The 27,771-nt window shown below is 44.8% G+C and overlaps 1 protein-coding gene across 8 annotated transcripts in view; it reads right to left on the reverse strand.

Moving 5' to 3' along the window:
- FBXL7 (F-box and leucine rich repeat protein 7) overlaps window positions 1-27,771 on the reverse strand; it is a 209,430-nt gene that overhangs the window by 73,137 nt on the left and 108,522 nt on the right. The window lies entirely within an intron of this gene.

Below are 27,771 nucleotides of genomic sequence, written 5' to 3' on the forward strand. Positions count from 1 at the left end.
ATACAGGTTTGAAAACTGACAGCAAAAGAGTGTGCAGCGTTCCTTAAAATGAAATTATTCTGTGCTCGCTTCCATAATCCTCTGGCCGAAAAGAGAGAGGTACTTTTATTTCTTTAGTTTTCCTAATGTCTTAGGTGTCTTCTTGGACATGTGGGCAATGGGTCCAGAGATGATGACTGACATCTCTCACTTTATGCTACACACCTGAGAAGGAGATGGTTGTGACATCATCAGGGTTCTCAGGTGCTATTGGCTCAACAGCACCCTCACAGGCTTCTAGTCATGAGCCAATGTCTGACCTCATCAGACGCTGCCACTGGCCATGCTTGTGCGGAACAAAAAAAATATATTGGTGTGGAGAAATTAATAACACTTTTAACTGCTAATGCCAAAGACGTTAGCACAAAAATTCTTCCTGCTCTGTCACCAAACCTGAAGCCAAAGAGGAGAACTGTCACACAATAGTAAACAAGGATATTATCTTTTTACTGGGGGGAAACATATAAGCCCGGCTTCAGTCATCAGTCTTCAGTCCATGTGGTTTAAAATCGCATGAAGAAAGAGTGTTGGGCAGATAACTGCCAGCCCTGGCTCCTACCTTTCCACCTGGGACGCGGGTGGCACTGTGGTCTAAACCACTGAGCCTCTTGGGCTTCCCAATCAGAAGGTCGGTGGTTTGAATCTGTACGTGGTGAGCTCCCGTTGCTCTGTCCCAGCTCCTGCCAACCTAGCAGTTCGAAAGCATGCCAGCGTAAGTAGATAAATAGGTACCACTGCAGCAGGAAGGTAAACAGTTTTTGAGCTCTGGTTTCCATCACAGTGTTCCATTGCACCAGAAGTGGTTTAGTCATGCTGGCCACATGACCCAGAAAGCTGTCTGTGGACAAATGCAGGTACCCTCGGTCTGAAAGCGAGATGAGTGAGGCAACCCCATAGTTGCCTTTGACTGAATTTAAGCATCCAGCTGTCCTTTACTGTACCTACCTTTCCAGGGGTTGGGACATCTATGGGGTGTGGCGCTCATCTCCCTTTCAGGCCAAGGGAGCCAGCTTTTGTCCACAGACAGCTTCCTGGGTCATGTGGCCAGCATGACTAAACCACTTCTGGCACAATGGGACACCGTGAAGGAAACCAGAGCACAGGGAAACACCATTTACCTTCCTGCCGCAGCAGTATCTATTTATCTACTTACACTTTGACGTGCTTTCAAACTGCTAGTTTGGCAGGAGCTGGGACAGAGCAATGGGAGCTCACCCCGTCACAGGGATTCAGACCGTCAACCTTCTGATCAGTAAGCCCAAGAGGCTCAGTGGTTTAGACCACAGTGCCACCCATGTCCCATGGGACTTCCTAGCAAGATGGTATATGCAGGAGACGCTCACCTTCAGAGCACAGTGCTTGACTGGTGAGATAAGGGGTGAGATAGGTTCCAGGCTGTCTAGGGCCTTATACACCAAAACTAGCATCTTTAACTTTGCCAGGCAGCTAGTTGGCAGCGAGTGCGATTCTTTCAACAGCAAGGAAACATGTTGTTGACATCCCCGTGAGCAGTCAAGCTGCTGCCTTTTGGAACAGCTGCAGCTTCCAGACTGACGTCATGGGCAGCCCCACATAGAGTGCATTGCGGTAATCCAGCCCGGAGGTTATCAGGGCATGGGCAACAGCATCCATATGTGGGAGCCCGATCATATGCGGATTTTAAACACGTCTGTCCAGTATTGAAAAGGAGACCATCTGGGAGACATCTGTTCAAATCGCCATTCAGCCAAAGTTCGCTAGCTAGCCTTGGGGGAAGCGACTATCTGCCAGGCAAACCTACATCATACGGAAAAATGGGGATATCTCCCATGTATGCCATCTTGCACTCCTCTGAGGAAGATGGGATGAATAAATATGCAAGCAGGATGGATATGCAGGACAAGGGAGGCAGCAGCATTTGGCAGTGTCTTGGTGACAGGGAAGAAGAGAAGAAGAAGAGTTTGGACTTGATATCCCACCTTTTACTCCCCTTGTTGTTGTTGTTGTTTAGTCATTTACTTGTGTCCGATTCTCTGTGGCCCCATGGACCAGAGCACGCCAGGCACTCCTGTCTTCCACTACCTCCTGCAGTTTGGTCAAACTCATGCAGGTAGCTTCGAGAACACTGTCCAACCATCTCGTCCTCTGTTGTCCCCTTCTCCTTGTGCCCTCCATCTTTCCCATCTTTCCCAACATCAGGGTCTTTTCCGGGGAGTCTTCTCTTCTCATGAGGTGGCCAAAGTATTGGAGTCTCAGCTTCAGGATCTGTCCTTCCAGTGAGCACTCAGGGCTGATTTCCTTCAGAATGGAGAGGTTTGTTCTTCTTGCAGTCCATGGGACTCTCAAGAGTCTCCTCCAGCACCATAATTCAAAAGCATCAATTCTTCGGCGATCAGCCTTCTTTATGGTCCAGCTCTCACTTCCATACATCGCTACTGGGAAAACCAGAGCTTTAACTATACGGAACTTGTTTACTCCCCTTAAGGAGTCTCAAAGCAGCTAACAATCTCCCTTTCGCAAGCTGCATGCAATCATGTGGCCTAGTTTTACATAGCAATGTGTTGGTCCCAAAATGTCCACAGGAGTGGGATTTAGCTGAAGGTGGCTTGTTCTGTCTCCTTCTTCTGCAACCTAGTGGGAAGCAGGAGATCCAGTCTCAAAGCCTTATATTGTTTACAATCCCAGGCAGCGTGACATCAGCGTGGGATCAAGATGCTTTCTTGAATGAGAGAAGAAATATACACTAACTTCTCCTCAAAAAGGCTAGTTAGGATTTTCTCATCTAAGGTGACGCCATGAGAAGGAACAGCAGTACCGAGAGGTTAGGTGACGGAACCAGCAGCCACCATATGAAACAATTTTATTATTATTATTATTTTACATCTATGGAATTAATATAGGAAGCGAAGCTTGCCAAAACTAACTTTCAAATTCAAATATTGAATGATAAAGCCTGCAATTTTTCTTAATATACGCGCACGTACATCATACACAAAGGATTCCAAAAGATCCGCCTCCGGGAATTAAAATGACTCAATTAAAGCATTCATCCCAACTTCAAAAACATTAATATATATGTTGTCTTTCTGGAAAGAGATAAAGTTTTGTCAGCCACAGTGTGCGATTTGAAACAATTATTATTTCTGGCACAGAATGTCAATAGACGGCAGTGTGCGACACACTCTCTTTTTACTCTCTCTCATGCCTGCAAAATCCCGCTGGTTAAACTACTCTTTGTGCTTCATCATCTATAATCACTCAACTGTTTTCCATCAGGGATTAACCCCGTATGGTGAATCAGGGAAAGTAAAGCCGTGAAAACACTGTCTTATTCTGTCATGTCGTCTCTGTTCCAACGCTCTTAGCTGGAGAGGGGGAAAAAGTAGATTTCTTTTCTCAGCAATGCAGGAAAAGAGGAAAAACGAAACCTGCACAACAGAAGCAAACGGAAGCCTTTCTATACAAAACCTACACATAGGCTCTTATCAGCACAATGTGGATAACTGATAACGAGATGTTACTGGAAGAAAAAAGAAAACGATAACATGAGTCTGCTGTTTTCAGAAACAGCCATACATTACTTGAACATAGCTCAGTTGGTTAGAGCTTGGTGCTGATAACGCCCAGGTTGCAGGATCGATCCCCGTAATGGACAACTGCATATTCCTGTATTATGGGTTCAGGTGATCCACAGGGTCCCTTCCAGCTCTACAGTTCTATGATTCTTCATGTAGTCTTTGGGAAGGAAAGGGGAATAAGGGCTGAAGGTCAATAGCGGAGTACTGTGGTACCTTGGATGTCAAACCTAATCCGTTCCAGGAGTCCGTTCGACTCCCTGAACAGTTCGAAAACCAAGACGTGGCTTCCGATTGGCTGCAGGAGCTTCCTGTACTCAATCGGAAGCTGCATCAGAAGTTCGGCTTCCGAAAAATGCTCACAAATCAGAACATCACTTCCGGGTTTGTGGCGTTCAGGTGGCAATTTGCTTGGGAGCCAAGCCCTTTGACAACCAAGGTACCACTGTATATGCTCTGCACACAGAAGTTCCCAAATTGAATCCGAGTTAAAGAATCTCAGGGAACTGAATTGGGTGAGAGAGGCATCTGTCTGAGATCCGAGAGGTGCAGCCTGCCCAGACTACACCAGGGGTAGCCAACATGGTGCCTTCCACACATTGGACTACGACTCCCTTCAGATCCAGTCCGCATGGCCATTGGGCAGGGATGATGGGAATTGTAGTCCAACAACTACATTGTCTATCCCTGAAGTAGGCAACACTAGGTTAGCTGGACCAGTCCCATGCCCTCCAACATACCTCATATGAAAATAGGAACGTTTCTCACTCCCTTCCTCAATGAGCCTTCTTGACCCCCCCCCCTTGTTGTCCCCACCCCACTGAGCATTTACTGTCGGAAGAAGGGTGAGTGCAGCCACCACTTTGCCAACAGCACACACACCCTCCATCGCCCTGAGAAAACCCCTCAATCTCGATTTTTTAATTTTTTTATTATTTGGTAGATTCCCAAAAGGAAAACACACATGCCAATACAGTCATACCTCGGGTTGAATGTGCTTCAGGCTGAGCGCGTTCAGGTTGCGCTCCACGGCAACCCGGAAGTAACAGAGCATGTTACTTCCAGGTTTCGCCGCTCGCATATGCGCAAACTCTCAAAATGACGTCACGTGCATGTGCGGAAGCAGCAAAACGCGACGCACTGTCACGTCTTACGTTCCATTCTGGATACAAACTGGGCTCCGGAACGGATCACATTTGCATCCTGAGGTACCACTGTAAACAAATTTTAGAAAGCGGCAAGATCAGATGCGGGTCCCTGTTTAGGGAAGCTTTTAATATCAGAAGGACTATTGTATTTTAGTATTTTGTTGGAAGCCGCCCAGAGTGCCTGGGGAAACCCAGCCAGATGGGCGGGGTATAAATAATAATAATAATAATAATAATAATAATAATAATAATAATAATGACTTCTTGAGCTGGTGCATCATGCAGAGCTGGGCCTCAGCAGCCTCTCCTCCTCCTCTCCTGACCCCCCAGCAGCTGCTATGAGCTGCCCAGTGGGGTGATCCCTCGCAGCTGCCACTGCTGCCGCCACTGTCATTTGGGACAAGCGCCGGCTCATCCTCCTCCCCGGCTCAGTGGTGGCAGCACTGGTAGGGGAAATAGGGATATTCTGAGACTGATTCGGAAGCTGGGATGGCTTTCGTAATTCTGGGACTGTCCCTGGGAAATCAGGACACTTGGAGGAAATGCAGTCGCCTGCCTCTGCATCAATCAGCTTCATATGCTCTTGCTATTAAATATACTTGAATGCACAAAGAAGAGTAACCACACTAGTCTACAGGCTGTTTGCAAAACTTCAGGCAGATATCAGGCCTTTCCACAAATTAAAAAATCTATACAGTAATCAAACTCTTAAATGTTCCACCTCTGTTGAACTGTGGTCTGTACATCTTCCCTATATATTATTATGTTAGATCTGCCTTGCTCTGTTTGGTGACCTCCAGATATTTCAGACTCAAACTTTCATAAACCTTAGCCAGCATAGCCCATTGGTCAGGGAGAACACCGGGATAAGGACAGCTCTTTTATTTACATAAAACTAACTCACTATTTATCAAAACTTAATTCCAACAGGCTGCATGTACAAACTCCCCAACCCCTAACTTATTTTCCTTCATGAGAGGAAATATTTTGCCCTAGGTTCATTCAGCAGCCAAACTGCTACTACAGTCCTTTTAGCTCAGATGTTTTCCAAATGCCCCCCTTCCAGCTGTTAAGTTTTAAAGGATATGTGTCCTATTTAAATTTTGAAAACATAAAACGTATAGCTCTTCGAACGTCTGTTTCATCATGCATCAAACACCGTAACCAGGATGCTACAGGGCTGTGTCACCTTCAAATGCAAACTCCAACTTCCTTCCACACATTGTTTATGCAGATGTGCCGGAGATAGTTGTGCAACACAGTACACATCATCGCATGGGGAAACAATAATGTATCGTCAATGTCACCTGTAAGGAATGCTAAAATCGGTAAGCAAATACGCCACTTACATTTGCAAGGATGCTTGCCCCCTTGTCGGGTATGTTGGGCCGTGTACATTTAAGCACCTTCTCTAGTGGTGCTGTGGGTTAAACCACAGAGCCTAGGACTTGCCGAACAGAAGGTTGGCGGTTCGAATCCCCGCGACGAGGTGAGCTCCTGTTGCTCGGTTCCTGCTCCTGCCAACCTAGCAGTTCAAAAGCCACGTCAAAGTGCAAGTAGATAAATAGGTACCGCTCCGGCGGAAAGGTAAATGGCGTTTCTGTGTGCTGCTCTGGTTCACCAGAAGTGGCTTAGTCATGCTGGCCACATGACCCGGAAGCTGTACGCCGGCTCCCTCGGCCAGTAAAGCGAGATGAGCACCGCAACCCCAGAGTCAGCCACGACTGGACCTAATGGTCAGGGGTCCCTTTACCTTTACCTTTACCCTTCAATGGGCCAGGATACACATCACATTAAGCCAGTCAACAACAAAGGTTTCACACGATCAGCACACTGGTGCATGCTACTGAATAGTTCTTGTTCCCTTGCTTCCCCTCTTATGCCGCACTGCCAGGAAGCAAGTCAGGAGTATGCTGTGTTGTGATGTCCAAACCTTGGTTACCGTTCATACTTTGTTTGGAGAGAAACAAGCCATGAACCCAGGTTTGGAAATCACGACAAGCCAGATTCCAGTTTGTTTCCCAACAGCATGAGCGGTGCAAAAGTGGGGAAAAGACTATTCACCACCATGCACCAGCAAAATCACTATAAACTACGGTTTGATGTCACGTGCGAATTTGTATAGTGAGATCCTGCTGTGCCTGCAGCTTACAGCAGGGTCTTTTCAGTTTCAGCCCCCTAAGTTTGAAATGCTCTGCTGATGAATTTCATCTCTACTCTGTCAGTTCTTGAGGACTTTTGTTTTCTACCAGGAAAATAGTAAAACCCATGAGTTTCACTAAATCCCCATTGAGTTACTCTCTGAAGGTAAAGGTAAAGGACCCCTGACAGTTAAGTCCAGTCACGAACGAATCTGGGGTTGTGGCGCTCATCTCACTTTACTGGCCGACGGAGCAAGCGTACAGCTTCCAGGTCACGTGGCCAGCATGACTAAGCCACTTCTGGCGAACCAGAGCAGCGCACAGAAATGCCGTTTACCTTCACGATGGAGTGGTACCTATTTATCTACTTGCACTGGTGTGCTTTCGAACTGCTGGGTTGGCAGGAGCTGGGACCGAGCAACGGGAGCTCACCCCGTTGCGGGGATTCGAACCACTGACATTCCGATCAGCAAGCCCTAGGCTCAGTGGTTTAGACCACAGTGCCACCTGCGTCCCTATTCGCTAGCAGTGCCCAAACCTTTTGCCAAAAGACAGGCCAGTTTCAGTGACAGAACTGAACCTCTTGATGTATTGTAGTTCAGCTGTTTCATGTTGATTCATTTCTTTCCCACTGGCTTTTCACTATTGCCATTTCTGACCTTCCTGAGCACTCTGCACCTGTCCTTAAGCCATTTTATTTTGACCTCTCCATTTTAAAATCCACTCCACCCCACCCCGGATGTACATATGCACTTGTAATGCAGGATAACATTTTATGCATCTGATAAACTGGGCAAAGGCCCAGGAAGCCTTATGCCATACTGATGTTGTTAAGTCTTTCTACACAGAGGTTGGATGGCCATCTGTCATGGATGCTTTAGTTGAGAATCCTGCACTGCTGGGGGTTGGAATAGGTGACTCTACAATTCTAGTATTTTAAAACTATTTGCAACAACAGAGAGCTCCAAAGGGTAGGTTCAAACATGAACTGCAAAATTCCGAGAATTATGTGTCCCATTAAGAAGGAATATATTTGTGACTCTTCCATGATTTCTCAGGAACTCAGCCAATGGCTGGGAGGCAACTTCCAGTGTGAAAAGAAAATGCAAGGACACAGCTCTGCCAGAATTGCCTCATTAGCTTTGCTGATGTCCCCGACCCCTCAAAAATGTAGAAGTCATTTAAATTAACAAAATTCCTCCTTCACCGATGTGCTGACAGAGCAGCTTTTTGCTTCCACCCTCCCCATAGTTATGTTCATATCAATTAAATAAGAAAAATGCTGAACAACGACTTTCTGCCACAGCTGCATGTGGCTTTTGGAAGGGAGGCTGCATTTCATGAATGGTTTCATCAACAAGAGATGGCTCTTTAAATGCTAATGCAGTGAAATTGAGCCTGTTAATAAACACAGATATCTAAGTGTTCAGTTCTGAAAGCAGCCAATCACGTTAAAAGATGCATGATGAAGACATTGGCTGGATCCAGACACATAAAAAAAGCGTTTCGGGAAAACGCGTTGTAAACTGTGTATGAGAAATCGTGTTGGCAAAAACGGAGCTCCGCAGCGCCACCTGGTGTCACAGTGTTATAATGCAAATACAATGCATATGAAATGCTTTTATTTTACAGCTGAGTCCATTATTTCAGAAGTCTTAGGTCCTGATATTTCAATTGCTCCCTTGTTTTTGTAAAAGCAGGTAAAACCTGGTCCATTTCCTTACCATATCCACTTCCCCCAAAAAAACCTTTTATATCTGCGTTAAACTTTGTGGCATGTCTGGTTTTTCTTGCTCAAACACATCACTTTGGCCTTTACACTGTAGTCTTACACAGACCGTCTTCAGCGTAAGCCAATGTGGGCTTTACAGAGAGAGAGCGGAGGTAAAGGTAAAGGACCCCTGGAAGGTTACGTCCAGTCAAAGGCGACTATGGGGTTGCGGCGCTCATTTCGCTTTCAGGCCGAGGAGCTGGTGTTAGCCCACAGACAGCTTTCCAGGTCATGTGGCCAGCATGACTAAACCGCTTCTGGCGCAACGGGACACCGTGATGGAAACCAGAGTGCACAGAAACACTGTTTACCTTCCCCCCACAGTGGTACCTATTTATCTACTTGCACTGGTGTGCTTTCGAACTACTAGGTTGGCAGGAGCTGGTGCAGAGCGACGGGAGCTCCTTCCGTCGCGGGGATTTGAACCGCTGACCTTCCGATCAGCAAGCCCAAGAGGCTCAGTGGTTTAGACCACAGCGCCACCCACTATTTCCACTGACGGACCTGATCAAGGTGTACTGCCACCTTCTGTCGTGTACAAAAGCAGCAAACAGAACAGTGCAAAAGCTAAGCAGAGAAACGTTCAATATGCAGCAGAGAAGGGCCATCTTAAGGGCCAGAGGAGGCGGTCAGTGGCTGGAGGGCGGCTCCTCTGGCAGGGAAGGGGCGGAGGCTGGACGCAGCTCCTCCTGGCCCAGCTAGCCACTTCGTGCCGCTGTGGCCATGGCAGACTGAGGTTCCGGGCGTGGCACTGCTTCGGCGTGGCATGGTGGAGGTGGGCGAGGGCAGCGAACTGATGCCGGGAGGCGCCGCTTCCAGCCTCTGCCTCTTCCCTGGCGCCATCCAGAACTTGGCACCCTGGCGCCCAGCGCCACTAACCTCTATGGGTAAGACGCCCCTTCAGCAGAGTATGGTTTAAGGAAAGCAGAATTGTTTTCCTTGCTGCCGCGCAGAGAAGAGAATCCCTCACTGTGTGAGGATGTTGTCCCAGCATGACGGTGTATCGTGTAACTTGGAGGGCAGGACTATGAAGCACGCCCCCATGCTGCCTTGTAAGAAAGGAACAGGGCAGCGTGAAATCCTCTTTTTAATGCCTCTCTGTCCATCATTTGAAAACTTGTTCCAAGCTACCAGCTAAAGCAGCAACGATGACAGAACACACCGAGCCATCGCACTGTGGTTGCTCACAGCTCGAGAAACTTGACTCTCAGACTCTGCCTCTTTGAAACTGAGGATGGGGTGAGGAAGAAAGAGAGAGAAAATATGAAGGCAGTTGTGGTCTTTAGGCAGCAAGAGTAGGCCTCCTAGTTGCTCAGTATCAGGGTGGATAAAAATCAATGATTTCATTTATTTTTAAAAATGGATTTTATTTCATTTAAATTGGATTTTTTTGTTTTAAATCAGTTTTTTTTATTTTAATTGGATTTTAAAAATGAAATGCTGTTGGAGGAAAAATCTTTCTAAAGATAGTTTTCTATTTAAGTTACATTATAGTACAAAGGCTATTCAAGGATTTGCTTTAAGGTTTTCCTGTGTGCTAAAACTCAGTCTAAGTTTTTGGTTTTTTTTAATTGTTTAACCACATCAGTTAACAAACATGGATACATATGCTATAATGTTACTGTTTTAGTTAAATAAATTGTTTAAATTGCTTTAAGGAAATGATTATTTTTCTCCTTCCAATAAAGTACAGCAGAAACATTGTCCGAATATAAACAGTTAACTTATTAAACCTCACAATAATTTCATAATTATCTGCCTATGTATTTCTAATAGTATAACCAAATCAGTAATTTTTGATATAACTATAAACACTACTCTGAAAATTTATTATTCCAAAAATGAAACCTTCACCTGGTTGTAAATATTAAGATTATACCAGCAAGAATGAGTCTTTCTGTAAAAAAAAAGTAAATTAAATTAAATCTTACTGACTAGGGATTTAAATTGCAATTTAAATCATGATTTAGATCGATTTGATTTAAATCAAATCCACACTGCTCAGTATGGCCTTAAAAAACTTAATATAGGGGTCAGGGAGTAGCACTTGGATATTTCCAAACCTGTTGGTGTAAGGCAGCTGTTCTCAACCTGTGGGTTCCCAGATGTTGTTGGACTACAACTCCCATCATCCCTGAGCTCTGGCCTTGCCAGCTAGGGGTGATGGGAGTTGTAGTCCAACAACATCTGGGGACCCACAGGTTGAGAAAGACTGGTGTAAGGTGACTTTGGGGGCTGCTCTTCTTGCAATACCCTCATCAGAGCTGGAATGTAGCAAGTAGTCCGTATCCCTGCCTGACAGTCCTAGGCTTGTCCATTCATGACCCACTGGGGGTGAAAGTCCTAACATTAATACAAGTTCAGCGGTCATATTCTCATAATAGAATCACATATCCTCCAATATTTCTCCAATGAAAATAGGGATGTCCGACTCCACAATGATAATTTTACTTTTTATACCCACACACGAGTGGCGCTGTGGGTTAAATCACAGAGCCTAGGACTTGACGATCAGAAAGTCGGTGGTTCAAATCCTCGCGACGGGGCGAGCTCCCTGCTCCTGTTGTTCGGTCCCTGCTCCTGTCAACCTAGCAGTTCGAAAGCACGTCAAAGTGCAAGTAGATAAATAGGTACCACCCCGGCGGGAAGCTAAATGGCATTTCCGTGCACTGCTCTGGTTCGTCAGAAGCGGCTTAGTCACGCTGGCCACATGGCCCAGAAGCTGTACGCCGGCTCCCTCGGCCAGTAAAGCGAGATGAGTACCGCAACCCCAGAGTCGGCCACGACTGGACCTAATGGTCAGGGGTCCCTTTACCTATACCCAAACACACCTTACTGGGTTGCCCCAGCCACTCTGAGCAGCTTTCAACATATATAAAACCATAATAAAACATCAAACTTTTTTTAAAAAAAATCCCTTTACAGGATTGCCTTCAGGGGTCAGATAGTTCCATATCCTTCAACATTTCTCCAAGGAAAATATGGACATCACCTAGTGGGACATTCTGGGGTCAAATCAGAAACTGGGATGGCTTCTCTAAATCAAGGACGTCCCTGGAAAATAGGGACACTTGGAAGTTTTGGAATCATAGTTGTAGAGTTGGAAAGGACCTTGAGTCCATCTAGTCCAACCCCCTACAATGCAGGGATATGCAGCTGTCCCTAATGGGGCACGAACCTGCAACCTTGGTGTTATCAGCACCACACTCCAACCAACTGAGCTATCAAGAAGCTGTTTTCAAAGAGGAGGGAGGTGAGTATATGACATGGGTAGGCAAACTAAGCGCCGAGGGCCGGATGTGGCCCAATCGCCTTCTCAATCCGGCCCACAGACGGTCCGGGAATCAGCGTGTTTTTACATGAGTAGAATGTGTGCTTTTATTTAAAATGCATCTCTGGGTTATTTGTGGGGCATAAGAATTCGTTATTTTTTTCCCTCCAAAATATAGTCCGGCTCCCCACAAGGTCTGAGGGAGCCCCCTGCTGAAAAAGTTTGCTGACCCCTGGTATATGAAGAGTTTCGAATTTCTCAGTTTAACCCTTCTTCACTGATGCAAGAGCCATGGGGAGGAACTGCACTGCAATGCTAACCCTTAGAACTCCTTTTTAAATCAGTGTTGTTTATTTAACTTAGTTGAATGACATAGATTATCTTCCCCCACATGCCCATAAATAAAATGTACAGAACCAACCTCCACAGGATGGGAAACAAAGGGGGATTCTACATGGGGGCTTATTATTGCAAAGGGTCACTCAGATATAGATAGATAGATAGATAGATAGATAGATAGATAGATACACACAAACACACATATATATACAAGAAGAAGAGTTTGGATTTGATATCCCGCTTTATCACTACCCTACGGAGTCTCAAAGCGGCTCACAATCTCCTTTCCCTTCCTCCCCCACAACAAACACTCTGTGTGGTGAGTGGGGCTGAGAGACTTCAGAGAAGTGTGACTGGCCCAAGGTCACCCAGCAGCTGCATGTGGAGGAGTGGGGAAGCGAACCTGGTTCCCCAGATTATGAGTCTACCACTCTTAACCACTACACCACACTGGCTCCCACACACACACACACACACAGTGGCACCTCGGGTTACATATGCTTCAGGCTACATGTGCTTCAGGTTACAGACTCTGCTAACCCAGAAATATTACCTCAGGTTAAGAACTTTGCTTCAGGATGAGAACAGAAATCATGCTCTGGCAGCACGGCGGCAGCAGGAAGCCCCATTAGCTAAAGTGGTGCTTCAGGTTAAGAACAGTTTCAGGTTAAGAATGGACCTCCGGAACGAATTAAGTACTTAACCTGAGGTACCACTGTATATACACAAACACACACACACACACACACACACACACATATATATATATATATATGAGAGAAAGGGTAAATACACATTAAATGGGGAGGATATGGGCAGGGGTTTTCATGCCTAACATATTGTGTGACTACTGCCATTTTCTTTTCTTTTATTGCATGCATCTCACAATAAACAGCCATCTGGAAATGCCCCAAAGCGGGTGGGGAAACACATCCCCTCTGGAAGGAAAAAAAGAGTTTTTAATACACTGTGGGCTGGGGGGGGGGATAATAGGGGGATAATGTCGTCCCCTTCTCCTTGTGCCCTCCATCTTTGCCAACATCAGGGTCTTATCCAGGGAGTCTTCTCTTCTCATGAGGTGGCCAAAGTATTGGAGCCTCAGTTTCAGGATCTGTCCTTCTAGTGAGCACTCAGGGTTGATTTCCTTAAGAATGGATAGGTTTGATCTTCTTGCAGTCCATGGGACTCTCCTCCAGTACCATAATTCAAAAGCATCAATTCTTTGGTGATCAGCCTTCTTTATGGTCCAGCTCTTCCTTTTCGCAGCATTGGTAAAATAGAATCTGGCCCCACCCTCCATTGTTGCACGATCTGCAGAATGGAAGATGGAGTTCACCCAGTGAGGCTGTTTGTTTCCCCAGCGATCTGTTGCTTGGTGAGTGGCTGTTCCTCTGACCCTCCCAAAAAGGGGACAGATCACTTCCAGTTTTTAATTCTCTAAGTAGATCACAGTCTCTTGGGAGTTGGCCACCCCTGATATACAGCACCCAGGCCAGAACTCACCATGAACACTTCCCTTGTTCTCTCAGAATGGCAAGGGCACCCACCTGAGAGGTAGTCGGAACTGAGCCCTGGGGCATGGGGAGTTGTTTTTCCATGCCAAACTCCAATTCGGCGAAGCTGTCTTCTGCCCATGAGCCCACACCACATCCCAGAAGCGAAGACTGTCCCATTTTGGAACCATTAGAAAGCCCTGAGGTAAATTACCACAAAGAAGCCCACCACATAAGCCACTAAGAGGAAAAGTGGGATACAGGTTCAGTAAATAAGCAACAGGTTATACCTTTGATTAAGGTTGTATCCAACTAAGTCCTACTCAGAGTAGACCCCCTTGAAATTCATGGAACTAAGTTAACTGTGCCCATTAATTTCAACATGCCTACATGTTAGTGTGACTAACAATGCATGCAACCCTTTGTTTTTAAAAGTAAAGCAGAGCTTATCGACACCACATTTTATGCCGGATATTAAGACCTCACACTGTGTTCCACTGTACAGTCATATCTTGGTCCTCAAACGGAATCCGTTTGGAAAGTTCATTCGTCTTCCGAAAATGTTTGAAAACCAAGGTATGGCTTCCAATTGGCATTTGGAGCTTCCTGCACTTGATCGGAAGCTACATTGGACATTCGGCTTCCAAAAAAGTCCACAAAACGGAACAATCACTTCCGGGTTTGCGGCGTTCAGGAGCCAAAATGTTTGAGTCGCAAGGTGTTTGAGAACCAAGGTACGACTGTATAAGAAAGTGATTGTGCTTTGTTTGTGTTTGTGAAACTGCCCTTGGGATTTATTTATTTTTTAAAAGGACAGTATAATAACAATAATTAAAAATGTAATAAAAATAGAGTGCCTATCAAGACCACATTCATTTAAAAGCGTCACATTTGCCAGTCTTGCACTGGGTCATTGCTGCAAAGATATTGCAGCAATATTTGAGGACGTTCTGTCACACCACTTGTGACCAATTTGCAGAGGACATGGGCAGGGAGGGAAAACAACATACCACTATATATTACACATGTTTACACAGTAACCCAAATTCTAACTGTTGTCAGACCAATAAAGGCATGCATGGATTTATGTGCCCAGTTTGTTGTTAGAACAAACAATGCCAGGAATAGTAAGGGCCACACACACACACACACTGAAGCCAACCCTTCCATCACCACCAAAAGACCACCAATGAATTGTACTCAGTTATGATACAAAACATCTAGTGGATCTCATCTGAAGGGTTTCCGTTTTGAAGGGCAAGATGGGGGAAAGCAATGTTACTGTGATGCAAGAAGAGAGAGTGAAAATACAGGCTCACATATACTCCAGGACTTGTTAAATTTTTAAAACTAAAGTACTTCTTTTAAACTTAACTCGTTGAATGTACACAGATCCTCGCACAGTTGTGTACATAACTGCTGAGTGTAAGGATTTTTCGATTGTAATCTCACAAGCTAATGCATTAGAAGAGAAAATATGGCAACATAAATGTATATTTCTGGTGCAGCTTATTCAATTTGAGATAGTTTTGTTAACTTCTTAGCTTTTTTTTGTGCCTGCATCGTAAATCTATAGTCCTGTTTTTAAAATATATACACTCGGATCATGGTATCTGAACACAATGCATTTTCAGGAAATTGATGGTTAGGCGAGTGTTCACACAACAAGGCAACAATTTCCATCTTTTCCTATGGGAAAATTTCTGATGAGTTCCCGACCAAGAAATTTTGATCCCACAATGATCGGGGGCGGGGGGGACTGGGAAAGCAGTGGTCACCAATAGGAGGTCACTGGTTCAAATGTCACAGCATTCAATTCACAAGATGCTCTTAAGCCATAAATTCTTTGCCTGAATCCTTGTTGGTAATTTAGATGCATATTATTATTATTATTATTATTATTATTATTATTATTATTATTTCCATTTATGGGCCATTTTCAGGGGAGAACCTCTGGTGGGGGTGCTTCTTCTGGGGTAGTTTGTTTGCCTTCAGTTGCCACTCTGCACTCAGCTCACACCTGTGGCTCCTAGAAGCATCTAGGAGCACACAACAGCATCTATACCTGGGAAACGGCTTCGACTGACCAGCTAAACCAGGTGAGGATAGCCAATGGTACTCAAACCCTTGCCTAGTTAGGTAGTGTTTCCCAACCTTGTGCCTCCAGCTGTTTTTGGACTACAATTCCCATCATCCCTTGCCACTGGTCTTGCTAGTCAGGGATGATGGGAGTTGTAGTTCAAAAACAGCTGGAGGCACAAGGTTGGGAAACACTGAGTTAGGGACTTCCCCGGCAGGCAAAGGCAGGTTCTGGCCAATTGAGCAGACAAGACCAATAGTGGTCCAACGGTCAAGAAGACATTTTCTACACATGCTGTAGAGGGAAGTGAGGGGCAGATGGGGCTCACCATCCTGGGAACATAGACCATCTAGCAGAAGGAAAAGGCTGGAGTCCCTAAGACGGGTGGATGGCACCTTGTACTCCTTCCTACAACTCCTGCAGCCAAGCTGGTGCTAAACATATTGCTCTGTTTTCCTTTCAACCACATCAGCAAGGCCAAAGGGGGGTGGACTTGTTGTCTGGGTAACCCTGGACCACCACACACAATGTCCAAGAAGAGTTTGGATTTGATATCCCGCTTTATCACTACTCTAAGGAGTCTCAAAGCGGCTAACAATCTCCTTTCCCTTCCTCCCCCACAACAAACACTGTGAGGTAAGTGGGGCTGAGAGACATCAGAGAAGTGTGACTAGCCCAAGGTCACCCAGCAGCTGCATGCGGAGGAGTGGGGAAGCGAACCCGGTTCACCAGATTACGAGTCTACCACTCGTAACACCACACTGGCTCTCTCCAAGCTTGCACGCCAGGGAAGGTCACTTTGGTGCTTCTAACACAACAGTTTGACTTCACCCCTGGAGGCACTCTCCATTGTTTCTCAAGATAGACATGTGCCCACAATGAATAGGTCTTTTCCATTCAAGCTCCGCCCACTGAATAATAATAATAATAATAATAATAATAATAATAATAATAATAAAATTTATTGTTTGTACCCCACCCATCTGGCTGGGTTTCTCCAGCCACTCTGGGCAGCTTCCAACAAAGATTAAAAATATATTAAAATGTCACACGTTAAAAATTTCCCTAAACAGGGCTGCCTTCAGATGTTTTCTAAATATCAGGTAGCTGTTTATCTCTTTGACATCTGATGGGAGGGCGTTCCACAGGGTAGGCGCCACTACCAAGAAGGCCCTCTGCCTGGTTCCCTGTAGCTTTGCTTCTCGCAATGAGGGAACCGCCAGAAGGCCCTCGGCGCTGGACCTCAGCATCCGGGCAGAACGATGGGGGTGGAGACACTCCTTCACGTACACAGGACCGAGGCCGTTTAGGGCTTTAAAGGTCAACACCAACACTTTCAATTGTGCTCAGAAACGTACTGGGAGCCAGTGTAGGACTTTCAAGACCGGTGTTATGTGGTCTCGGCAGTCGCCACCAGTCTAGCTGCCACATTCTGGATTAGTTGTAGTTTCCGGGTCACCTTCAAAGGTAGCACCACGTAGAGTGCATTGCAGTAGTCCAAGCGGGAGATAACTAGAGCATGGACCACTCTGGCCAGACAGTCTGCGGGCAGGTAGGGTCTCAGCCTGCGTACCAGGTGGAACTGGTAAACATATGCCCTGGATACAGAATTGACCTGCGCCTCCATGGACAGCTGTGAGTCCAAAATGACTCCCAGGGTGCGCACCTGGTCCTTCAGGGGCACAGTTCCCCCATTCAGGACCAGGGAGTCCTCCACACCAGCCCGCCCCCTGCCCCCCAAGAACAGTACTTCTGTCTTGTCAGGATTCAGCCTCAATCCATTAGCCGCCATCCATCCTCCAACCGCCTCCAGGCACTCACACAGGACCTTCACCGCCTTCACTGGTTTTGATTTGAAAGAAAGGTAGAGTTGGGTATCATCTGCATATTGATGGACACCCAGTCCAAACCACCTGTACAACTGCTCTTTTGTTTAAAGAGCTCAGCTCAGAAGTATAGTTGCTTTCAAGGCAACAAAAGTTTCACAGTGTGCACAGAGCTGAATTATAACCGAAAAGCTTATTTATGTGGTGTGCCCACATTCTACCTCCACGTCTAATTAACAGGCTTGCTCATTTTTCTATGGTTTCTATTAACACGCTTTGCAGGTTTTCCTATTGTTTCAAAATATATTCTAGATAGTTTGTAAAGCACACTAATATTTTCCATGATCCAGCTCAAGAGGAAACTACTGACTTTGACTCGTGTCGAAACTGACCATCTCTCTAAGAAAACCCCACTGTGTCAAGACAGACGGATGTCAACAACATGTCATAATATTGTCCTATACCATTTAGCCTAGTTAGTGGGGATAGGTTCATAGAGGTACATACAGTGGTACCTCTGGTTATGTACTTAATTCGTTCTGGAGGTCTGTTCTTAACCTGAAACCATTCTTAACCTGAGGTACCACTTTAGCTAATGGGGCCACGCGATTTCTGTTCTCATCCTGAGGTAAAGCTCCTAACTCAAGGTACCATTTCCGGGTTATCGGCGTCTGTAACCCGAAGTGTTTGTAACCTGAGGTGTTTGTAACCTGAGGTACCACTTTATGTAAGGCTCTTTAAAAATTATGGGGGAATTTTTTTCCCCATTTCCTACCCTCTGTGTGGAGATGGAGAGAGGATCATTCTTCTTTCTGTTCTTCCACCAGAGAAAAATTATCTGGGATGCAGCATTCAAATCCCCAGAGCATTCAAAGCCTATGTTCGTAATGAAAGTTTAAATTTTCTGGGCACCAGAATATGCATAAGATATCAGATTCCATCCGAGTGCAGCCAACCCAACTGTGTAAGACACAAGGCCGGCGTTCTGCCCGTCTTCCCTATCCAAATGATTAGCAACAGCTTTCATTCTCTAACCTGCAGAAATCGGCCCAAGAAAAAGGTATCACATTACCTACCATGTATCTGTTAAAATAAAAATTTGAGCCACCTAAGGGAAATAAGAAAGAACCAGCTTAATTTGGGCAAACTGGGGTTGACGACCTCCAGTTGATTTCCCCCCCCCCCCCCCCGAAGATACTCACAAGGCTTCAAATAATGAAAGCCTGAAAAATAATATCTCACCCCAGGCATAATGATGCAATGTACCTCAGGTGTTTTTTATCGACTTCTAAAGCACAGAGCTGGACTCAACTATCAGGATCAGGTGAACACAAAATCCTGTATGAGTGACTGATTTCCTTCAATCACAGGAGGCTGACTTTAAACACCATCCATTTATTCATGCTCATTTTTATTTTACAATTTTGCATGTGGAGGGTGTAAATTCAGGTCCTATGTTGTACCAAACCCAGTGGTTCAATAAATAAATAACTAGAGGGCAACCATGTTGACCCAGTCTGGTTTAGGTAATGCTAATTTCCAAACTGGATTATTTCCTGTGTAAAAAAGGTCTCTGTGGCTCCACAAACCTAGTTGGAATTTGAAAGTTCCTTTGAATGGTATAAGTTCAATCACTAATTCATCCTTTTTATATTCAGTCCCCCAAAGGCAAGTACTCCTTTTAATTGCAAGAAGGTGATTACATTGTGATTAGGAGGGAATTAAATTGCCTCCTTTCTAATTTTTAACTAATTAGGAATTCTAGGTAGTCAGAAGGTCTCATTGTGTTTATGATTAGTTAAACGGTTTGAGAAAATGTTATACCTCCACTTTGCTGTATTTATAGATTTGGGAATAATGGTATGGTAGCAACCTTTCGCCATAATTTTTTAAAAACCTACTGTAGAATCAGGTTCTCACCTCTCTGATTTTTATTTCACATACAATATGTCTTATTTGTCAAGTGGTTTTGTCATTTTGGTTAACTTTACCATCACCAGCAACTACGGTATCTTTTCAGTGAGAGCTACTCATTGTTAACAGATGCCATGGCTAAATATTAGGGCTGCAGGCTATTAAAATAGTATCTAGTTTAATCATGCAAGGTGGTACCAAATACTGCATGTAATTGGAAGGAGCTGCAGTGATAGACAGGGGGTTGCATTGCTTTACACCAAGAATGTTCCCTCAGTAGAGATATGATCAATCCCTGATAAGTGCCAGAAAGCAGGCTAAAGAAGGGGGGGGGGAGGTGTATATTATGCATAAGACAGACAGTTCCGTGAACAATTTCATTACAGGTGAAATCTAAAACATAAGATTTCCACCCTTGTATTATATAGATTTTGAATATGCAGTGTGTTCTGTATCTTTGCAGAGTACTACAGAGGCGTAGCATTGGGGGGGCACAGGGGCAGTTGGGGTGCGGGTGGCGCTGTGGGTTAAACCACAGAGCCTAGAACTTGCCGATCAGAAGGTTAGGGGTTCGAATCCCCGCGATGGGGTGAGCTCCTGTTGTTCGGTCCCTGCTCCTGTCAACCTAGCAATTTGAAAGCACGTCAAAGTGCAAGTAGATAAATAGGTACCACTCCTGCGGGAAGGTAAACGGCGTTTCTGTGCGCTGCTCTGGTTCGCCAGAAGCAGCTTAGTCATGCTGGCCACATGACCCGGAAGCTGTATGCTGGCTCCCTTGGCCAATAAAGCGAGATGAGCGCCGCAACCCCAGAGTCGGCCATGACTGGACCTAATGGTCTGGGGTCCCTTTACCTTTACAGGGGCAGGTGCTGTGGGGGCAAAATGGTTGGGGCAAAAATTCAACACCCGGGGCTGCCTCAGTGTACATTTGTACTCCATCCGTTTCCCTTCCATGCAGCCCCGGGCCCTGCAACTCATGCTACGCCACTGGATTACCAAGAGGATGAAAGTTTCAATAGTGTCATAAGGACACTATTATTACGAAGAGGGCAAAAAAAGAGCTTCCCTTATTTATTCACTCCAGATGTCAATGAGTACCCCATTTTTAGGCCCCCTGGCCCACAGACTATCTTCCTCAACTCCCTCTCATTTCAACAGACTTGCTCAGGAGACACTCCTGCCAGGTTGTGCCCAGTGCACAAAGGAAACAGCTTGCCGAAGAACACAAAAAAAGAGCCATCCTCTAAAAACTGACCCGGCCTTCCATTATGTAAATGAATACAAGGAAATGAGCTGCAAAGGGCTTATTGAAATATCTGCATTCAGCAAGCAAGCATCATGCTTGTCTCCTTGAACCGTCAAGAGACGGTTATTCATTTCGCAAGCATTGTTGACAGGATTGTTGACTGAAGACTTCTATAAACTAGGAAATGCTTTCTTCTTTCAAGCTGTATATGTATGTACAGACATCAGCTTCCCATAAACATAAAGGCAATACGACAGAACCAATTTTTGATTTTTCTCTTTTTCAAGCACATTTTGTCTGTTCTTGTAGAACTTGGTTTGTTTGTTTTAAGTTCTTGTGGTTTTGTAGTATTACAGACTAGGAGGACAGCAACCATGGCTGTATCACGGTGCCTTCAAGTCTCTGAAATGTTGTTTTCCCTCCACAGCTTCAGAGCACCTTCGCAAACCATATGTTGAGAGGTTTAAACCGCCTTTGTAATGTTTAACCATGGTTTGTTATTTTAACCTTAAGGGCACATGTATTCCAAGAAACCACAGTTTGGCACAGAACTAACCATGGTTAATGCACAACATGGATTGATCCAATCCTTAAAGTTGATTTACGTAGGTGTACAGATTACCTTGAGGGATGTGGGTGGAGCTGTGGGTTAAACCACAGAGCCTCTTGGGCTTGCCAATCAGAAGGTCGGTGGTTCAAATCCCCATGACGGGGTGAGCTCCCGTTGCTCGGTCCCAGCTCCTGCCAACCTAGCAGTTCAAAAGCATGTCAAAGTGCAAGTAGACAAATAGGTACCGCTCCGGCAGCAAGGTAAACGGTGTTTCCGTGCGTTGCTCTGGTTCACCAGAAGTGGCTTAGTCATGCTGGCCACATGACCCAGAAGCTGTACGCCGGCTCCCTCGGCTAATAAAGCGAGATGAGCACCACAACCCCAGAGTCGGTCACGACTGGACCTAATGGTCAGGGGTCCTTACAGATTAACTTGTTCAGGAAAAATGAACTACGGTTAAACATGTTGATTAGAGTGTGGTACTGCTAATGCCAAGGTTGCAGGTTCAATCCCCATTTGGGGGGTGGGGACTGCTGTATATTCCTGCATTGCAGGGGGTTGGACTAGATGATCCTCAGGGTCCCTTCCAACTCTACAGTTCTATGATTCTATGCCTGCATAAGGCCCATGTGTTAACTACAATATGAAGATCTGCACCGAGACAAAATACCATTAAAGAGTAAGGTAAAAAGGTAAAGGACCCCTGGACAGTTAAGTCTAGTCAAAGGTGATTCTGGGGTTGCGGCACTCATCTCACTTACAGCCCAAGGGAGCCAGCGTTTGTCCACAGACAGATTTCCCGGTCATGCAGCCAGCATGACTTAACCGCTTCTGGAGCAACGGGACACCGTGATGGAAACCAGAGCGCACGGAAACGCCGTTTACCTTCCTGCCGCAGCAGTACCTATTTATCTACTTGCACTGGTGTGCTTTCAAACTGCTAGGTTGGCAGGAGCAGGGACCGAGCAATGGGAGCTCAGTCCATCGTGGGGATTCAAACCACCGACCTTCTGATTGGCAAGCCCAAGAGGCTCAGTGGTTTAGACCACAGCACCACCCACGTCCCTCCTTAAAGAGTCAAGTGCAATGGTGGACCTACATTTGGGGGGACCTGAAACTTGAACTTTTATGGGGGCCCTTTGCAACCAGCAACGAGGTCTGAATAATTGCTGTTATCTTCTTCAGTTGGGTTATTCCATGACTGATCACCACCATTAAAAATAATAACAACTACTACACCTCAGATTTTGATTAAAATTCCTCTACCGGATTATCTCCTATTACATCAAGAAACTGGTCAAGTGTGTTTCTTGATGTAAGAAACGTGTTTCTTGATGTACAGAAACTGGTCAAGTGTGTATGCAAGGGTAGCCTGAGGAATGCACGATGTCCACAAAATCCCATTTTTAAGCGGAAGTCCAAGAATCTAAATATCTTCTACCCTTTTTGGTTTTTTCCCACATAGTGGGAAACAAAGGGAGTGTGTTTATTGAAAGCAATGTAGAATTGGATGGGGGAGAAAATAAATAAGTAATAAACTGTAGATATTTACAAACCCCGCAATACATACATGTACTGTAGGAGCGCAATGTCCATACTCCTGTGTTGTACCAGTTAGTGGGAGAGAAGTGAATGCTGGAAAAGGCAAATCACTCAGAAAAAAAATCTCAAAATCAACTCACCTAACTCAGAAGTATAGAATTTTAAGAGCTGGAAGGAATCCCAGACCCACTTTCACCCTGAGGAACAATTTCCTAGGCTGAACTGACAGATAGCTAGCTGTCCACTCCCTCCCCCCCAAAAAAAAACCTCCAAGGAAGCCAATTTGGAACCCCCTCTGGTTTTAATAATGCTGAGCTTCTTCTCTCTCTCTCTCTCTCAGCTCTTTTGCTTGCTAAGCCAAGGAGATGGAAGGGGTGTTAGAAGGGAAAAGGTTGCACTTACAATGAGAAGTGGATGACAGATTTATGTATACAGTGCCATCAATTAACAAAATTTTAAAAAGAAATGTGCCGAGGGGAATTCCCCACCTCAATTTAAAACTTTAAGCAGCAGAGAGAAAGATAAGAAAGGATAAGGAGTGACGAACGTGAGAAAATTGTGTTGCATATACTCAAAATTTCATTATGGTTAGAGAGAAGTAAGGTAAAGGTAAAGGGACCCCTGACCATTAGGTCCAGTCGTGACCGACTCTGGGGTTGCAGCACTCATCTCGCTTTATTGGCCGAGGGAGCTGGCGTACAGCTTCCAGGTCATGTGGCCAGCATGACTAAGCCGCTTCTGGCGAACCAGAGCAGCGCACAGAAACACAGTTTACCTTCCCACCTATTTATCTACTTGCACTTTGACGTGCTTTCAAACTGCTAGGTTGGCAGGAGCTGGGACCGAGCAACGGGAGCTCACCCCATCGTGGGGATTCGAACCGCCGACCTTCTGATCAGCAAGTCCTATGCTCTGACTGAGGAGTTAAACAAGGACATTGGTTCCTCATTTTTCAAATCATAGAACTGCAGAGTTGGAAGGGATCCTGAGGGTCATCTAGCCCAACCCCCTGCAATGCAGGAATCTCAACTAGTTCATACATAAAGCTTAAATTTGGCTCACTTTTCTGCAGCAATTTGTAAATTTTCTTTCAGAAAAACCTCCTCATTGAAAATTCTCCACAATTTTAGTGTGCTTTGCTCCTAATAAACACATTTTTGCATGCCATTTTGACTAATATACACATTTCAGCAGGCAGTTTCTCCTGATATTACACATTTGGGTACGATATTTTCACTAATATGTTCACTTCCCCCTAATAGATGTGTTTTTGTAAATAATGGTTGGCTGGATAAGTGCAAATTTCAGAGGATGTCTGTGTTTTGGTTCTCATTGTTTCAGAAAGAGTGGATTTGATAAATTCAGGTTTAATGAGAACTGAATCAAAGTCCACCCCCTTAATCCCTAGAAAAGAGAGACCACGTTGTTCTGAAAGAAAGCTGAAAGCATAACAGGCAGCAAGGGAGAACGGAACCAGTGGGAAAAGAAAGCTAGTGGTAAAAGGGGAAACACTATGAATGTTGACGTAAGGGTAGCAAAATCACAGCTAAACTCAAATCATACTGTACATATGACTGACATCCTTCTTTGGAAATTAAACCAATGCTTAAAAACCCAGAAGCCTTTTTGTTAGGTATTTTAGGACAAGAGTTGTTGAGAGAAAAAAGGACATTATTCATGTATGCTACAACAGCGGCAAGAATCTTAATAGCTCAAAATTGGAAGACCACCAAAAGCACAATGGCAAGAAAAGTTGATGAACTATGCAGAGTTAGTAAAGTTAATGGACAAACTGTGTGAAAAACCATATACAGTGGTACCTCGGGTTACATACGCTTCAGGTTACAGACTCCGCTAACCCAGAAATATTACCTTGGGTTAAGAACTTTGCTTCAGGATGAGAACAGAAATCGTGCTTCGGTGGCACGGCAGCAGCAGGAGGCCCCATTAGCTAAAGTGGTGCTTCAGGTTAAGAACAGTTTTAGGTTAAGAACGGACCTCTGGAACGAATTAAGTACTTAACCCGAGGTACCACTGTAGTGACTTTGAAAAAGAATGGGAACTCTTTACAATATATTTGCAGAAACAACAGAAAGAAATGGTCTTGCTGGCAGGATTTAAATAAACATTTACAATTCTATTTACAGAGAACAAGAAGTATAACAATGTGATAACATAATAGTGTATATAAACAGCAGGATGTATCACCTGGTGTAATAAACCAGAAATGGTAATTGAGGGAAGTCAACAGGGAGGGGGGAAATTGGAAAATGTATGTTTAACAATGATATTGGATACAGTATTTGTTTTGAGAAAAGAAAATTAATAACAATTATTATTATTTTTTAAAAGGAAATTAAACCAATGCCCAGACTTTAACATTCAAATACTTTCAGAATCTTATAGGTGAATTAAAACATATTTACAGTCACATGCTTATCCAAGCATGGGTTTACAGTCTCTTCTTCCAACCTATAAATTACTGTATTTTCCTTTCGTTCCAGAGCTCAGCACTCAGCTTCTGTATCTCAATTAGGCCATGCCTTGAAGCTCCGATGAAAGATTTCCACTTTTACCTTCCTCTGTAGCTTTGCTCTCGTTCTTTCAAAGAAGCACTCCAACACTCTATTCAACTAAGCAGTGTTCACAGTGGATTCTCAAACACAGACTTCTTGCTTCACATGAGAAAACTCTCTAGAATTCAGTTACCAACCACTCAGATATGAACACATAAACATGCATACAAGCATTTACAATTTCAGCAAAGTAAATTATTATATGAAACAAGGAAGCATGGAGAACACTGCTGCAAACAGGAACTTAACAAAAGGTAGTCGTGAGTTTTCCAATACTTAGCAACGAGTATCCTTGCTGCTGTTGTTGCATACATAAATAATGTTCGATCATTCTTTAACAAATACATTTTTTAATGTTGTGAAGCTCCCTACAATGTACGGATGAAAGGTGGTACACAGATTTAATAAAGAAATAATAAATACTGTATTTTTTGCTCTATAGGACACACTTTTCCCCCTCCAAAAATTAAGGGGAAATGTGTGTGCATCCTATAGAGCAGATGCAGGCTGCGCGGCTAAGCCCAAAGCCAAAACATGGAGACGGAGCGCTGTCTCTCTGTTCTAGCTTGGGAATGGCTGCGCAAACCCTCCTCAGGGCAGCGGAGTGCCTTCGCTTCGCTTCCCCCCACTGCCAGCCCCACAAGCTTGGGGGGCAGTGGCAAGGCTGCGCACAGCCTTTGCACTGTTCCCTGCCCTGCCCTTTGGGGCTGGGGGTGAGGGAAAGCAGCGCTTCCCAACGCCAGCGCCAAAGAGCAGGTTGAAAGGAACCTGAAGCCTCCGGAGCCCAGCGGGAACTCCCGCCACACTCCAGAGGCTTCGGGTTGCCTTCACTGAAGCCTGGAGAGCGAGATGGGTTAGTGTGCACCGACCCCTCTCGCTAACCCATCTCGCTCTCCAGGCTTCCAAGGTAGCCGCCTGAAGCTTCCCGAGTGCAGCGGTAACCTCCGCTGTGCTCTGGATGCTTTGGGTGAATGCATCTTGAACGCACCTTGTTTTAGAGGGGGAGCACAAGACAAAAAAATTTTCCCTGTTCTCCCCCTCCTATGGTCCGGTGCGTCCTATAGAGCGAAAAATACGGTAATAAATTTACCAGGCAGGTACACTTAGCAGGGAGCCATGTTCTCCGACAGCTCCCCAGCTGGGCATACACCTGGTGGCAAACCTACGTAATATGTGAAAGGAGCCCAAGAGAAAACAGGATCCAAACTCAACGCTCCTTTCGTACTCAAAGAACATGTCAACATAGACAGACACACCCAGCAGCTTTGGGTTTGTAACAGAGGAACACGCTCCAGATGGCCTGAAAAAGAAGGCAATGTGTTCCAAAGCACTTTAAGCAGCAGATGCCTATAGCTGGAGAGATTTCTTGATGAATGGCAGGGAATAAGCATTAGAAAATGTATGAAGTAGCTTTCCCCACCCCGAATTCCAGATTTTATTTCTGTGGAAAGAAAGAAAAATATTTTAATTCAGTCCTAGTGAATTCCTTCACTTGGCTTTTTTTCGGTGCTCATTCCCGGCATTGGTAAAGGCAGGAATCCGCAATCAGCTGTTACTTCAATTCTCTCCCAACATCACTCTTTGTTTTATAGCTAATCACATTTTTTATAACAGGCACAAAGTTCTCGACAAGGGCCCTTGCTGGGCTGTTTCTGTAAATCAAAACCGTACGCTATCGGTTGGCTTTCTGGCAGGGGAGCAGGGTTGCTTTTACCATTTATGGTTGTAAAACTTATCCAGCATTTTTGGAGGCTTTTATAAAAAAAAATACAAATTCTTTTTTTCCTCCTGCTTCAATAGAAGCAATAATATATTAGTTTTAGCTGAAACCTTGTTGATAGGGAGGGTTCCACTCTTAACAGTTCAAGTAGTTATTAATCCCTTCATGATATCTGCTCATCCGACATTTAAGAAGGCAGAACTCAAAAGGATTTGAGTTTTGATGGATTCACTGATTTTGGATAAAAGGCCTATCTTTTTTATTTCAAATATATGCTGTTCTACAATCTAAAACAAAAACAAAATACAAAAACCCACAAAAAAGCACCCAAAATACTTACATACATTACGAAATGTAGTCCTTATATAAGCCTGACAAACTGCTACAGCGGCATTCTGTTACACATGGTATAGAACGGTAATCTCCAATTCATAAAACATAATCCCAACATTAGCAGCAAAGGATTAATTGTGATACCCAACAGAACTGGGGGGATGTGCATTTGCCTCACTCAGTTTTGGCTCTGGGCAGTACTCAGATATTACCTGGGACGCAGGAGTG

The sequence above is a fragment of the Podarcis gaigeae genome, assembly GCF_964106915.1.
Source record: "Podarcis gaigeae genome assembly, chromosome: 7".
In the NCBI taxonomy this organism is placed as follows: domain Eukaryota; kingdom Metazoa; phylum Chordata; class Lepidosauria; order Squamata; family Lacertidae; genus Podarcis; species Podarcis gaigeae.